Genomic DNA, 17,272 nt, shown 5'->3' with positions numbered 1-17,272 from the left:
TATTTCAGTCAAAGTTGCTCTTCTATCAGCTTGAATCAGTCGGCCCATTCTCCTCTGACCTCTAGCATCAACAAGGCATTTTCGCCCACAGGACTGCCGCATACTGGATGTTTTTCCCTTTTCACACCATTCTTTGTAAACCCTAGAAATGGTTGTGCGTGAAAATCCCAGTAACTGAGCAGATTGTGAAATACTCAGACCGGCCCGTCTGGCACCAACAACCATGCCACGCTCAAAATTGCTTAAATCACCTTTCATTCCCATTCAGACATTCAGTTTGGAGTTCAGGAGATTGTCTTGACCAGGACCACACCCCTAAATGCATTGAAGCAACTGCCATGTGATTGGTTGATTAGATAATTGCATTAATGAGAAATTGAACAGGTGTTCCTAATAATCCTTTAGGTGAGTGTATATGTATGTATGTTTATGTATGTCCAATTGCTTTGACAATACAAATGAAATTAATTGAGAGAGAGAGAGAGAGAGAGAGAGGAATATGAGCTCCTAAAAAACATTTGTTTTTATACATAAGCGGATTTAATTTGTGATTTACAAATGAATATATAGCACTATAAACATACACAGAAGACATGGAATAGAAATTCAGAAGAAAAAGTATTCAAAAAATAATAATTTTAAGAGAAACACAAAAAGAAGAAAGCAGAGAGACAGTTCAGGAAGAAAAGTCAGAAAAGAAAAGCTGAAGACAAGAATTGGAGGTAAGAGACAAATAATTAAACAAAAAAATATGTATTAATAAAATAAATAAGCATTCTCAGTAGTTGACTCAGCCAATGAAAATGCAGAGCTCCGATTTGAATAGAGTGACAGTAGGAGAGAGCCCAACTGCCACTGAGACTGATAGAAATCTATCGAACAGCAGTCTGACTGCAGAGCTGCCTTTTGAAATCTGATACCCTGAAGACATTCGCTCTGCACAGGCTAAGAAGGACTACAAACAAGCTGTGATGAGAGCATCTCCTGAGACCCTCATCCTAGACTACACCGGTAAAGGAGAAAACAGGGTCAAGAACAATCTACTGTTCTACACCACCTTTCACAAAACCCTGTGCCAGACATACCCCAATAACAACAAGAGGGGCATTAGCAGAGGCAGGCAGATCTCAGTGCTGGTAGAGAAAGACACAGACAGTGTGATGCTCACTTTTAATGTATACCACAACGGGACCATCATGGTGCAGGGCAGCGAGAGCAGCCTGGACCAATTAGCTCTCGGCTTCCACACCTCAAAGCAGCAGACTGAGGTAGAGAAACAAGAGCCAGAGCCGGCCACCCTGCAGTCTGCCCCCAGCCACACGGAGCCAGACAGTGCCCCATCTCCCACAGACTGCCCCCCTGTCTCCCCAAAACTCTCCAGCAAAATTAAAACACTAAAGGAATGCCTATCAGTGCTGGAGCTGGAGTTTGCGGAGTTCAGGGAGCAGACCTTGAGCACCCTGGCCCAGACCTCCTTGTGCGATCAGCTCCGGGATGAGATGCACAGACTAAAGATGCAGCACAAGGCTGAGATCCATGAGCTGAGAGCAGCAGTGAGAGACCTGGAGGAGCAGAGCCAAACCCTGAGGACGGAGCTGCGCAGAGCGAGGGAGGAGCTGACCAGGACACCCCAGCACAGCCAGCTAAGGAGCCTGCAGAGCCAGCTGGAGGAGCTAAGAGAGGAGCTACACATCACTGGAGCACAGAGACTGCACTGCACTGACCCCACAACACCTCCAACCCCTGACGCACCCACTGATCCACCCACACTCCCCACCACTCCTGACACACCCACTATCACCAGACCTGCCACTAATACACAACCCCCTGAAACGCCACTCCCCCAAAACACACCCGCTGCCCCCACCACTCCCGACGCAAACCCGGAGTGGCAGGTCAACGCAGAGGTGGTCATTCTGAGCGAATCCAATGGGAAGTTCCTGGTTGAGAGGCGCCTCTTCCCTGGGCGAAAAGTGAAAAAGCTTTGGTGCTCCACAGCACAGAGAGCCCTGGAGCTGCTCTCCAAGAGGAGGCTTTGCCAAGTCAAACACATCCTCATCCACACCGGCACTAACGACCTGAGTGCCCGCAGGGGCGATGTGGCCTCAGCCCTGAGACAGGTAGCAACGAAAGCCACAGAGGAATTCCCAACTGCCAAAATTTCCATCTCCACACTGCTGCCCCGCACAGACGTGCCCCTGCACATCATCCAGGCCATCAACGCAGAAGTGTCCCGAAGATGTGCCCTCCTCCCCAACGTCCACCTGGCACACCACTGAGACATCCAGCCACATCACCTGTATGACCACGTCCACCTCAACAAGACGGGTGTGAGGATCATCTCAAAGGTCCTCAAGGACACAACCCTGGGCCGAAACCCCACACACCCCCACCTCGAGACCAGGAGCAAACCCCCCAGCCCCCGGCCACATCCCCAGCCACCGGCTCCACCCCAGCCCCAGCCCCTGAGACCCCGCGGCCCCATTCCCCACCCCCCCATCCCCAGAGGGCCCGTCCAGCACAGCAGAGCGGACAGCCGGGGACCAGCACAGCCACACAGCCACGCAGCAGCGGCTTCCAGAGCCTGGAGGCCCGATGCTGCCCAGCTGGCCCAGATAAGGCAACTCCTCAGTGTCATCTGTACCACACTGCTGAGTTAACTGAGCCTCAACACACATATATATGGTTGTGGAGATGGAGAGTAAGAAAAAATGTGATTTAATTATTCTGATATTTTGATGCAAAGATAAAATCTTTGTGTGATTATTATGTATATCCATATATAATTATTAATAGTAATATAATATCAGTTGTAGACCACAAATTAAACTTTCTTATGTAGAAGAGACAAGTATAATAAAATATATTAACATGTCCTTTAAAATAAGCAGTTGGAATATGCAGGGTTTACGCTCCTCAACTTTTGGAATGAAGAGCACAGGCCCTGAACTGATCAACACTGTAAATAGTTCAGATGTTTTCATTCTTGTAGAGACTTGGTGCTGTGCAGATATGTCTATACACTGGATGGATACAATGGATACAGGGAGCTGATTGTGCCCTCCTATAAAAAACCCAAAGTCAGGTGTGGCAGGGCCTCGTGGGGGATTATCGTGTGGTACAGGGAGGAGCTCCGAGCAGCCCTATGCCCAGTACAGAGAGGAGACACACACCTGTGGATGAAAATCAGAAAAGACACCCTACAAAATAACACAGATATATACCTATGTGCAATTTATATGCCACCCGCAGACTCCCCCTACTATAATGAGGAAGGCTTTCATGAGCTTCAAAACGAAATCTGCCACTTCCAGACCCTGGGCTCTGTACTGCTGTGTGGCGATCTCAATGCCAGGACTGGCAGAGAGATGGACTACATCAATACAGAGGGGAACACACACCTGTTCGGAGACTCCCCGCTGTGCCACACACACACCTCCACACTGACACAGCCACGACAGCGTGGTAAACAAGAGCAGGAAGCAGGTAGTGCGCCTATGTAAAAGCCTGGGTCTATATATCATCAATGGCAGGACCAGGGGGTACTCTCTGGGGAGATTCACATACTGCTCGGCTCTGGGCAGCAGTGTGGTGGACTACGCCATAACTGACCTGGACCCACAAGCCAACAATGCGTTTGTAGTCAGACAACAATCTCCACTATCAGACCACAGCCAAATAACACTTTACCTAAAAAGATCAGCGCAGCCACAAGTCAGAGCCAAACTTCCCACAAAACTGGTCTCCCTGCCACCCAGTTAGAGATGGTCAGAGCCCAGCACAGAGAACTACACAAGAGCCCTGAATAGTGATGAGATTGAAAACATGTTAGACAGATATCAATCCTCACACTATCAAATAAACCAAAACGGAATAAACTCAGCCACCAAAACACTGAATGAAATATTTGAGAGACTGGCTTTAAAATCAAACATTAAAACAATTAAAAACCAAAATATGAAATCGTCTAAAAGAAAAAAAGAACAGTGGTGTGACCAGGAGTGTGAAACTTCTAGGAAACACCTGAGACATCTCTCCAACACTAAACACAGAGAGCCCGACAACCAGGAGGCTCGCCTCAGCTACTGCCAGGCCCTGCGGCACTACAAGCAACTCCTCAGTAAGAAAAAAGACCACTATATGGGCAGAATAAATACCCCAAAAACAAAAAATGAAATACCAATTCAAAATGGAGAAATCTGGAAAACACACTTTGAAAAACTTTACCAAAATGTTGAAAACAATCCAAAGCCAGAACAGGTTAAAATATTAAAAAACCTAAATAAATTGTAAGAAATCATTAAGAATAACCAAAATCCCTTAGATAACCCATTTACAATACAGGAACTAAAACATCAACTCAAAATCCTCAAACCCAGGAAAGTCAGCGGCCCCGACAGCATCAGCCCTGAGATGCTGAAGCACAGCAGCCCGCAGCTGCAGGAGGCTCTGCTCAAACTCTTTAACCTGGTGCTGAGAGCCGGGTGTTTCCCTGAGGTCGGGAATCAAGGATTGATCACCCCGATTTTTAAAAGTGGAGACAAATTAGACCCCAATAACTACTGGGGCAGCTGTGTGAGCAGTAACCTGGGGAAGGTGTTCTGCAGTATCATCAACGCCCAGATACTGGCCTTCCTTACCAAGCACAGTGTCCTGAATAAGAGTCAGATTGGCTTCCTACCAAAACACCGCACAACCGATCATATTTACACTCTACACACCCTCATAAATAAATATACCCAAAACAATAAAGGAAAAATATTTGCCTGTTTTGTAGACTTTAGAAAGGCATTTGACTCAATCTGGCACAAGGGATTATTTTATAAACTTCTACAGAGTGGTGTAGGGGGTAAAGTTTATGACATCATTAAATCAATGTATTCTGAAAACAAATGCGGAGTTCAAATTGGCAACTCAAGAACAGAGTTCTTCACTCAGGGGCGGGGAGTGAGACAGGGCTGCAGTCTGAGTCCAACACTGTTCAACATCTACATCATCGAGTTGGCCACAGTGTTGGAGCAGTCTGACGCCCGCAGCCTAACTCTCCATGACACAGAGATCAAGTTCCTGCTCTACGCAGACGACCTGGTGCTGCTGTCGCCCACAGAGCAGGGGCTTCAGCAGAACCTGGCGCTGCTAGAGCAGTACTGTCAGAAATGGGCCCTGGCAGTCAATCTGGACAAGACCAGAGTTATGGTTTTCCAGAAAAAAGCCCCATCTCAGGGAAACAGGTACCGCTTCACTCTGGGCAGCACTGGATTAGAGCACTGCACCAGATACAACTACCTTGGCCTGACCATCAGTGCGTCAGGGAGCTTCAGCCTGGCTATAAACGCATTAAAAGACAAGGCACGCCGGGCATTTTATGCCATAAAGACACAATTTGGGAAAACAACAATACCAATAACTATTTGGATTAAAATATTGAACTCCATCATCCAACCAATCCTGCTATATGGGAGCGAAGTGTGGGGTCCCCTCATGAACCTCAATAACAGCAATTGGGACAAAAGCCCCATGGAAATATTCCACCTAGAATTTAATAAAAACATCTTACACGTACACAGAAACGCCCCCACGGCTCTGAGGCTCACAGAGCCCGAACACACAATGACCAAAACAACTACAATTGGGAAAATTGACATGTACCTGAAAAGCAAATACACAAAAGATTAGAGACACGAATTAGAATTACAAAACAAATTGGAATGCTACCGGGCCCTGAATAGAAACATTACATTGGCTGAATACTTAAAAATCCAAAATATAAAAGAGAGACAAAATCTAACTAAATACAGGCTCAGTGACCACAGCCTCGCCATTGAAAAAGGCCGCTACAGAAAATTCTGGGTTGCCAGAGAAGAGCGGCTGTGCAGCCAGTGTGACCTAGGGGAGGTCGAAACACAGGCGCATTTCCTGCTGTCCTGCCCTAAATACACAAAAATCAGGGAGACATACTTTAAAATATTAAAAATGCATATCCCTGAGTTCAGCATGATCCCCGATTGCTGCAAACTCCCCGTCCTGCTGGGAGAGGAGGAGCGCACTGCCTTCTTAGCAGCGCAATATGTATCCACCTGCCACAGCCTGCGAGACAGTGTGTAGACACCAGCCTGTGGCACTCCATTTGCAAAACAAAATAAAAACAGTGATTTTTCTGATGTCATGACACAAATTTTGATACAAACAACAAATATGGTTTATATCCTACTTAATTTTATTTCAATGTGTACTATATTTGTTCCACTGAATCTTGTATTGCAATGTTTTGTCTTGATTGATAGAACATTTGTATCTGCTTTGGCAATATTGTGATAGATCATGCCAATAAAGCACCTTTGAATTGAATTGAAATGAATTGACAGACAGACAGACACACGCACACACACACACACACACACACACACAGAGCCAGCCAGCCAGACAGCCAGCCAGCTCAGCCATGACATCACGAGCCTCTCTCAGCTGACTGCTATGACATCACAGAGCACGTACATTCCGTTGCTTGCCGTCTGTCAACCACTCAGTCACTGCCAGCCAGACTGGCTGGCTGGCTGGATGGGGGGGCTGCTTGCTGCTGCTGCGTATCTTAGCAAGCTAATTTGCCTGACCGGCCTTCCTACTCCTATGCCCAAATGCCCACCTAAGCCTCGTTTGTAATGCATGTCATTGTATTTCAAAAAGGAATCTGGAAATAGTAAACCTATTTTCTTTATTTGAATGTATTAAAGATCACATTTTATTACATTTTCTTTTTCTGTACTTCATTACATTATATTGAGATTCATAATTCTATTATTTATTTTCCGTATGTATGTATGTATGTATTATTGTATGGAAGGAAAGTTAGAAATGATTTTCTCAAACCTGTTTTTCTCTCTTGTATACTTAAGAAAGATAAGGTCAAGCTAGAAGGTCAGGAAGCCATAAGGTAGTTTGATTTCTGTTTGTTATTTACGATGAGAACCTTGGAGACAATGTCAAACGGTATGACCTACGTGCCTGTTCCTTAAAACCATGTGTAGATCTATGAACTCTGTTCTATAATGAAATATGTTCTGCTTAGTTAGCCTTTAAGATAACATAGTAATGATTTTCTAGCATGTATGTATGTATGTATGTATGTCCAATTGCTTTGACAATACAAATGAATTGAATTGAGAGGGAGAGAGAGAGAGAGAGAGAGAGAGAGAGAGAGAGACAGAGAGAGAGACAGACAGACAGACAGACTGACAAACACAAACAGACACACACACACACACACACACACAGACACACACACAGCCAGCCAGCCAGCCAGCCAGCCAGCTCAGCGATGACATCACAAGCCTCTCTCAGCTGACTGCTATGACATCACAGAGCATGAACATTCCGTTGCTTGCCGTCTGTCAACCACTCAGTCACTGCTAGCCAGACTGGCTGGCTGGCTGGATGTGGGGGCTGCTTGCTGCTGCTGTGTACCTTAGCAAGCTTATTTGCTTGACCGGCCTTCCTACTCCTCTGCCCACATGCCCACCTATGCCCGATCTGCTGTTCACCTGGATCACAGCTCTGCCCCAACAAGGCAGATCCTCCCAAAAATGGTACAAAATGATCCACGTTCCCCTCCACAGAAAGCTTTAGCCCAAAATAAGGGACACATTCTGCCCAATATGTCAGCGCCAACCACAGCCTGAGGGACACAGTGACACACGAGCACCGGCTGTAAATATAATGTAAATACTCGTTTGTAATGCATGTCATTGTATTTCAAAAAAGGAATCTGGAAATGGTATACCTATTTTCTTTATTTGTATGTATTAAAGATCACATTTTATTACATTTTCTTTTTCTGTACTTCATTACATCTTATTGTGATTCATAATTCTATTATTTATTTTCCGTGTATATGTATGTATGTATGTATTGTGACAAACCAAGGGGCAGGGTCATACATGGCAGATATGTCAGGCCAGGTCTGCTGCAAGGTGTGTGAGTTAGGTTTTGTTTTCAGATTTGTTTTGTTTGAAGTAAACATACAGGCACAGCCCTGTATTTGCAACCTCCTCCCTGGGTCATGACTGGTTTTTACTCCTAAGAAGATCACAGAGAAGACCCGCACATGTGTACAGCCAAGGCGTTTTGTCACATTTGGTGTAGAATGCGGGCAGCACCTCATGAAACCCAGACTGGCTGAGTGAATTTTTTTATCCAAAAAAAAAAAAACTACAGGCTGTAATAGCCCAACAGGAAGCGACCAGGGTGCAGCAGGTGGCTCACCAGGATGCTATGCGGATGCATCAGGAAGCACTGCAGGTCCAGCATGATACAAATAAAATGTTTAGAGAAGAGCAGGAAAAGGTGACTAAAGAGCTGAAAGAGAGTGTTGAAGCACTTGCAACCAGGATTGGGCCACAGGGGGCTGCAACCCATTCCACTCCCCGCACCAATCACTTTCTGCAGAAAATGACAAAACAGGACGATGTTGAGGCCTTCCTTATGACCTTTGAGAGGACAGCAGAGAGAGGGATGGCCAAAAGATTCCTGGGCAGGGCTTGTGGCACCTTATCTGGCAGGGGATGCACAGAAAGCGTACTTTGATCTGGAGCTGAAGGACGCCCAGGACTATGATAAATTGAAAGCGGAGATAATGACCCGATTGGGCGTGACCACCGCAGTGAGGGCACATCGGTTTCAGCAGTGGGCCTACCAACCAGGACAACCAATCCGAACGCAGATGTTTGATCTGATCCATCTGGCCAGGAAATGGCTACAGCCAGAGGTCCATTCATCAGCCGAGGTGGTGGAGGCCATAGTCCTTGACAACTACCAACGCTGTTTGCCCAAGGACGTTCGACGCTGGGTTGGCCAGAATGAGGTGCTGTCCGCTGACACCTTGGTGGCCATTGTAGAGCGGTTCTATACAGCCGGAGCAGCAGAGCATGTACCGGAGGTTAAAAACTCGTTCCCCAGGCCATGACGAACCAGCGGACCGGGTAAGATGGTTCCAAAGTACTCTGGGAAACATGACGCGCTGGACTGGAAGAAAAGAGCAAGACTGGGGGGGGCAAAGGTGGGGCCTAAAGCCGAGACTAAGGGTTATAGGGGGTCACCATCACAACCAATTGTCTGCTACAATTGTGACAAAGTAGGACATATTGCGGCCCACTGCCCAGGTAGAGAGGAACCAATGCAATGTAATGTGTGTGATATGGGGAAAGAGAAACCGGTATTTTATGCCTGCCCTGTTGGGACGGATGTTTTCATAGGCGGAGTACCTAATCCAAAACACATGTGTACAGTGATAGTCGATGAGAAAGAAGTGGCTGCTCTACTCGACTCTGGCAGTATGGTTACACTGGTCACAGAAAAATTAGTAGCGACCAACAAGCTGGATAGACATCAGGAGCTCAGTATCACATGCACACATGGTGACACACGCCCCTATCCCACAGCCCTTGTAAACATACAGACAGAGGCCGGGAAACTAGATTACGAAGTCGGTGTGGTACCCAACATGCCATATGATGTGATACTGGGACGATATTTTCCTAATTTTGGAAAACTAGATAGAAAACATAGTAAATTGGAAATGCACACTGAAAACTGTAAGCCAGAAGTTGCCTCGATCCCACAACTAGAGCTAAAAGTAGACCTGGTTCCAGTTGAGTCGACAGTGAAGGTTTTGGTTGGGGAAAATTAAACTGAAAACATAGGGGTGGAATGTAGTGACGTAGATGACCCTATGGAGGGTGAGGAACCCAGCACTAGCAGGGTGGGTGAGAATCCATTCATAGAGACCCCTGAAGCTGACAATGTAGAAGTGTCAGTGTTAGAGGGACTCCCCACTGATTTTGGCAGCGCACAGGTGCGAGATCTCACTCTACACTATGCTAAAGAAAATGTGAAGGTAGTAAATGGGACCCCTATGACTACTGCAGACCCGCCAACAGCTTATCCTTATTTTATGGTAAAAAATGACCTATTGTACCGTGTAAATAAGATAGGGGTGGACATTGTGGAGCAATTGCTAGTTCCCACCCCATTCAGACGAACAGTTCTCAGTCTGGCACATGGGCATATCCTGGGGGGACATCTGGGGATGGACAAAACCAAGGATAGACTCCTGAGGAGGTTTTACTGGCCAGGCGTACATGCAGACGTGACAGAACATTGTAGCTCATGTCCTGAATGTCAACTACATGCTCCTAAACCAGCCTTCAGAAGCCCACTGGTCCCTTTGCCCATCATAGAGACCCCCTTTGCTAGGATAGCTATGGATGTGGTGGGACCTCTCCCAAAATCAGCCAGAGGGCATCAGTATATACTGGTTATTTTGGATTATGCCACCAGGTACCCAGAAGCCATTCCACTGCGGACCATGGCTTCAAAAGGTATTGCAAAAGAGCTAATGTTGATGTGTAGTAGGGTGGGGATACCGAGGGAGATATTAACAGATCAGGGCACACCCTTTATGTCTAAGGTTATGACCGATCTGTGTAAATTGTTGCAGGTTAAGCAGTTGAGAACATCAGTCTACCACCCACAAACAGATGGGTTGGTTGAGAGATTTAATAGGACCCTGAAGTCCATGCTAAGAAAGGTAATCGATAAGGATGGGAAAAATTGGGAATTCATGCTGCCCTACTTGATGTCTGCCATTAGGGAAGTCCCACAGGCTTCCCTGGGCTTTTCGCCTTTTGAACTGTTATATGGGAGGCACCCCAGGGGGATATTAGACATAGCCCGTGAAACGTGGGAACACGAGTCCACTCCTTTCCGGAGTGTAGTCGAGCACATCAATGCTATGCAAGAGAGAATAGCCACAGTCACTCCCATTGTGAGAGAGCACCTAAGGCAGGCACAGGAACACCAACAATTCGCCTATAATCGTCAGGCTACACTGAGGGTGTTCCAGCCTGGTGATAGGGTGTTGGTGTTGGTTCCCACTGTAGAATGTAAATTTCTGGCTACGTGGATGGGACCTTATGAGATTATAGAGCGAATACGGGAAGTGAACTATAAGGTTCAGCAACCCGGCCGCCGACCCCCAGAACAAATATATCATGTCAACTTAATAAAAGCCTGGAAGGACAGGGAAGTGTTGATGTTGACTTACCCCCCTCAGCCACTAGGGACACCGAAGGTGAATATTGCAGCTGCCTTGTCACCTGACCAGTTGAAGGAGGTGAACGACTTGATAATACGTAATAGGGAAGTTTTCTCAGGCATACCGGGGCGTACCCATTTAGTCTCTCACAACATTGTGTCTCTCCCAGGAAAGAAGGTAAATATGAGGCCTTACAGGGTACCAGAAGCTCGCAGGAACACTATTAGAAATGAGGTTAAGGAAATGCTGGAGGCAGGGGTTATTGAAGAATCCCACAGTGAGTGGTCCAGCCCTATAGTCATGGTTTCCAAACCTGATGGCTCCTGGAGATTCTGTAATGATTTTAGAAAGGTTAATGAAATTTCAAAGTTTGATGCATACCCAATGCCCCGAGTAGATGAATTGTTAGAGAATATTGGGAATGCTCGCTATATTTCAACTATTGACTTAGCCAAGGGCTACTGGCAGATTCCCTTGACCCCGGGTGCCAAAGAAAAAACAGCCTTTGCAACCCCAGATGGTCTGTTTCACTACACAGTGATGCCCTTTGGCCTGCATGGTGCTCCTGCCACCTTTCAAAGGTTGATGGACCACATACTTAGACCACACAGGACGTATGCGGCAGCATATTTAGATGATGTGGTCATTCACAGTCCAGATTGGGAATCACATTTGTCTCAGCTCCAAGCGGTATTGGATTCAATACATGCAGCAGGCCTGATGGCTAATCCAACCAAATGCAATTTGGGGTTGGAAGAGGCCAAATACTTGGGCTATACAGTAGGGAGGGGTATGGTGAAACCCCAAATATCCAAGGTTGAAGCCATAAACTCTTGGCCTAGGCCTGTCAATAAAAAGCAGGTTAGGGCATTTTTAGGGTTAACTGGGTATTACCGGAGGTTTATTCCCAACTATGCTACCTTAGCGGCCCCTCTGACTGATATGACTAAGGCTACAGAACCCAATATGGTTAGATGGGGTGATACAGCAAACCGGGCTTTCCGGAGCCTACAGGAGGCGCTCTGCCGCAACCCCGTTTTAATGGTACCTGACTTTCAGAAAGAATTTATAGTCCAGACGGACGCCTCTGAGGTGGGGATCGGAGTGGTTTTGTCCCAAAGAATGGGTGATCACGAACACCCGGTGTTGTTCCTTAGCAGAAAGTTGGAATCCAATTAAATAAATTATTTGGTAGTTGAAGAAGAATGTTTGGCAGTGAAGTGGGCTTTGGACAGTCTTCGATACTATTTGTTGGGCAGGCACTTCACCCTGATCACTGACCATGCCCCCCTCACTTGGATGCATCGTTCAAAAGACAGGAATGCCCGTGTGATGAGGTGGTTTTTGAGTCTCCAACATTTTCATTTCACCCTGCAGCACAGGCCAGGGAAGGCCATGGGGAATGTTGATGGGCTGTCCCGGGTGCATGCTTTTTTGCGGCTGTCGCTCGACCTATGGGGTCGCAGCTGGGGGGGAGGATGTGGGACAAACCAAGGGGCAGGGTCATACATGGCAGACATGTCAGGCCAGGTCTGCTGCAAGGTCTGCACTCTAGGGAAGAAAACCGACCCTAGACAACTACACTCCCCAGAAACCCTCAGGCAGCCTAATGTGGTCACTTGGTGCTACTTCCTCAATTATTCACCAAGTATATAAGGCGGAAAGATAGAGTCAAGCTAGAAGGTCAGGCCAGAAGCTAGTTTGATTTCTGTTTGTTATTTACGATGAGAACCTTGGAAACAATGTCAAACGGTATGACCTACGTGCCTGTTCCCTAAAACCATGTGTAGACCTATGGACTCTGTTCTATAATGATATATGTTCTGCTTAGTTAGCCTTTAAGACAACATAGTAATGACTTTCTAGCATGTATGCATGTATGTATGTATATATATATATATATATATATATATATATATATATATATATATATATATGTATGTATGAATGTATGTATGTCCAATTGCTTTGACAATACAAATGAATTGAATTGAGAGGGAGAGAGAGAGAGAGAGAGAGAGAGAGAGAGAGAGACAGACAGACTGAAAAACAGACAAACAGACACACACACACACACACAGACATACACACACACACACAGAGCCAGCCAGCCAGCCAGCTCAGCGATGACATCACGAGCCTCTCTCAGCTGACTGCTATGACATCACAGAGCACGTACATTCCGTTGCTTGCCGTCTGACAACCACTCAGTCACTGCCAGCCAGACTGGCTGGCTGGCTGGATGTGGGGGATGCTTGCTGCTGCTGCGTACCTTAGCAAGCTTATTTGCTTGACCGGCCTTCCAACTCCTCTGCCCACATGCCCACCTATGCCCGATCTGCTGTTCACCTGGTCACAGCTCCGCCCCAACAAGGCAGATTCTCCCAAAAATGGTACAAACTGATCCACGTTCCCCTCCACGGAAAGCTTTAGCCCAAAATAAGGGACAAATTCTGTAACAACATAAAGGATGCCCACCCAACCTGTGACAAAACTGAGAAAAAAGAAAAACACCAGTCCTCCTGGGGGAGGGACACACAGCCACCCTGGCTGCCCAATATGTCAGCGCCTACCACAGCCTGAGGGACACAGTGACACACGAGCACCGGCTGTAAATATAATGTAAATACTTGTTTGTTATGCATGTCATTGTATTTCAAAAAAGGAATCTGGAAATTTTTTTACATTTTCATTTTCTGTACTTCATTACATCTTATTGTGATTCATAATTCTATTATTTATTTTCCGTGTAGATGTATGTATGTATGTATATATGTATGTATGTATATGTATGTATGTCCAATTGCTTTGACAATACAAATTAATTGAATTGAGAGGGAGAGAGAGAAAGAGAGAGAGAGAGAGAGAGAGAGAGAGGAATATGAGCTCCTAAAAAACATTTGTTTTTATACATAAGCGGATTTAATTTGTGATTTACAAATGAATATATAGCACTATAAACATACACAGAAGACATGGAATAGAAATTCAGAAGAAAAAGTATTCAAAAAATAATAATTTTAAGAGAAACACAAAAAGAAGAAAGCAGAGAGACAGTTCAGGAAGAAAAGTCAGAAAAGAAAAGCTGAAGACAAGAATTGGAGGTAAGAGACAAATAATTAAACAAAAAAATATGTATTAATAAAATAAATAAGCATTCTCAGTAGTTGACTCAGCCAATGAAAATGCAGAGCTCCGATTTGAATAGAGTGACAGTAGGAGAGAGCCCAATTGCCACTGAGACTGATAGAAATCTATCGAACAGCAGTCTGACTGCAGAGCTGCCTTTTGAAATCCGATACCCTGAAGACATTCGCTCTGCACAGGCTAAGAAGGACTACAAACAAGCTGTGATGAGAGCATCTCCTGAGACCCTCATCCTAGACTACACCGGTAAAGGAGAAAACAGGGTCAAGAACAATCTACTGTTCTACACCGCCTTTCACAAAACCCTGTGCCAGACATACCCCAATAACAACAAGAGGGGCATTAGCAGAGGCAGGCAGATCTCAGTGCTGGTAGAGAAAGACACAGACAGTGTGATGCTCACTTTTAATGTATACCACAACGGGACCATCATGGTGCAGGGCAGCAAGAGCAGCCTGGACCAATTAGCTCTCGGCTTCCACACCTCAAAGCAGCAGACTGAGGTAGAGAAACAAGAGCCAGAGCCGGCCACCCTGCAGTCTGCCCCCAGCCACACGGAGCCAGACAGTGCCCCATCTCCCACAGACTGCCCCCCTGTCTCCCCAAAACTCTCCAGCAACATTAAAACACTAAAGGAATGCCTATCAGTGCTGGAGCTGGAGTTTGCGGAGTTCAGGGAGCAGACCTTGAGCACCCTGGCCCAGACCTCCTTGTGCGATCAGCTCCGGGATGAGATGCACAGACTAAAGATGCAGCACAAGGCTGAGATCCATGAGCTGAGAGCAGCAGTGAGAGACCTGGAGGAGCAGAGCCAAACCCTGAGGACGGAGCTGCGCAGAGCGAGGGAGGAGCTGACCAGGACACCCCAGCACAGCCAGCTAAGGAGCCTGCAGAGCCAGCTGGAGGAGCTAAGAGAGGAGCTACACATCACTGGAGCACAGAGACTGCACTGCACTGACCCCACAACACCTCCAACCCCTGACGCACCCACTGATCCACCCACACTCCCCACCACTCCTGACACACCCACTATCACCAGACCTGCCACTAATACACAACCCCCTGAAACGCCACTCCCCCAAAACACACCCGCTGCCCCCACCACTCCCGACGCAAACCCGGAGTGGCAGGTCAACGCAGAGGTGGTCATTCTGAGCGAATCCAATGGGAAGTTCCTGGTTGAGAGGCGCCTCTTCCCTGGGCGAAAAGTGAAAAAGCTTTGGTGCTCCACAGCACAGAGAGCCCTGGAGCTGCTCTCCAAGAGGAGGCTTTGCCAAGTCAAACACATCCTCATCCACACCGGCACTAACGACCTGAGTGCCCGCAGGGGCGATGTGGCCTCAGCCCTGAGACAGGTAGCAACGAAAGCCACAGAGGAATTCCCAACTGCCAAAATTTCCATCTCCACACTGCTGCCCCGCACAGACGTGCCCCTGCACATCATCCAGGCCATCAACGCAGAAGTGTCCCGAAGATGTGCCCTCCTCCCCAACGTCCACCTGGCACACCACTGAGACATCCAGCCACATCACCTGTATGACCACGTCCACCTCAACAAGACGGGTGTGAGGATCATCTCAAAGGTCCTCAAGGACACAACCCTGGGCCGAAACCCCACACACCCCCACCTCGAGACCAGGAGCAAACCCCCCAGCCCCCGGCCACATCCCCAGCCACCGGCTCCACCCCAGCCCCAGCCCCTGAGACCCCGCGGCCCCATTCCCCACCCCCCCATCCCCAGAGGGCCCGTCCAGCACAGCAGAGCGGACAGCCGGGGACCAGCACAGCCACACAGCCACGCAGCAGCGGCTTCCAGAGCCTGGAGGCCCGATGCTGCCCAGCTGGCCCAGATAAGGCAACTCCTCAGTGTCATCTGTACCACACTGCTGAGTTAACTGAGCCTCAACACACATATATATGGTTGTGGAGATGGAGAGTAAGAAAAAATGTGATTTAATTATTCTGATATTTTGATGCAAAGATAAAATCTTTGAGTGATTATTATGTATATCCATATATAATTATTAATAGTAATATAATATCAGTTGTAGACCACAAATTAAACTTTCTTATGTAGAAGAGACAAGTATAATAAAATATATTAACATGTCCTTTAAAATAAGCAGTTGGAATATGCAGGGTTTACGCTCCTCAACTTTTGGAATGAAGAGCACAGGCCCTGAACTGATCAACACTGTAAATAGTTCAGATGTTTTCATTCTTGTAGAGACTTGGTGCTGTGCAGATATGTCTATACACTGGATGGATACAATGGATACAGGGAGCTGATTGTGCCCTCCTATAAAAAACCCAAAGTCAGGTGTGGCAGGGCCTCGTGGGGGATTATCGTGTGGTACAGGGAGGAGCTCCGAGCAGCCCTATGCCCAGTACAGAGAGGAGACACACACCTGTGGATGAAAATCAGAAAAGACACCCTACAAAATAACACAGATATATACCTATGTGCAATTTATATGCCACCCGCAGACTCCCCCTACTATAATGAGGAAGGCTTTCATGAGCTTCAAAACGAAATCTGCCACTTCCAGACCCTGGGCTCTGTACTGCTGTGTGGCGATCTCAATGCCAGGACTGGCAGAGAGATGGACTACATCAATACAGAGGGGAACACACACCTGTTCGGAGACTCCCCGCTGTGCCACACACACACCTCCACACTGACACAGCCACGACAGCGTGGTAAACAAGAGCAGGAAGCAGGTAGTGCGCCTATGTAAAAGCCTGGGTCTATATATCATCAATGGCAGGACCAGGGGGTACTCTCTGGGGAGATTCACATACTGCTCGGCTCTGGGCAGCAGTGTGGTGGACTACGCCATAACTGACCTGGACCCACAAGCCAACAATGCGTTTATAGTCAGACAACAATCTCCACTATCAGACCACAGCCAAATAACACTTTACCTAAAAAGATCAGCGCAGCCACAAGTCAGAGCCAAACTTCCCACAAAACTGGTCTCCCTGCCACCCAGTTAGAGATGGTCAGAGCCCAGCACAGAGAACTACACAAGAGCC

This window comes from Amia ocellicauda, unplaced genomic scaffold (genome assembly GCF_036373705.1).
Source record: "Amia ocellicauda isolate fAmiCal2 unplaced genomic scaffold, fAmiCal2.hap1 HAP1_SCAFFOLD_95, whole genome shotgun sequence".
Lineage (NCBI taxonomy): Eukaryota > Metazoa > Chordata > Actinopteri > Amiiformes > Amiidae > Amia > Amia ocellicauda.
The sequence above is the reverse complement of the archived record's forward strand: the minus strand, read 5'-3'. Positions refer to the sequence as shown.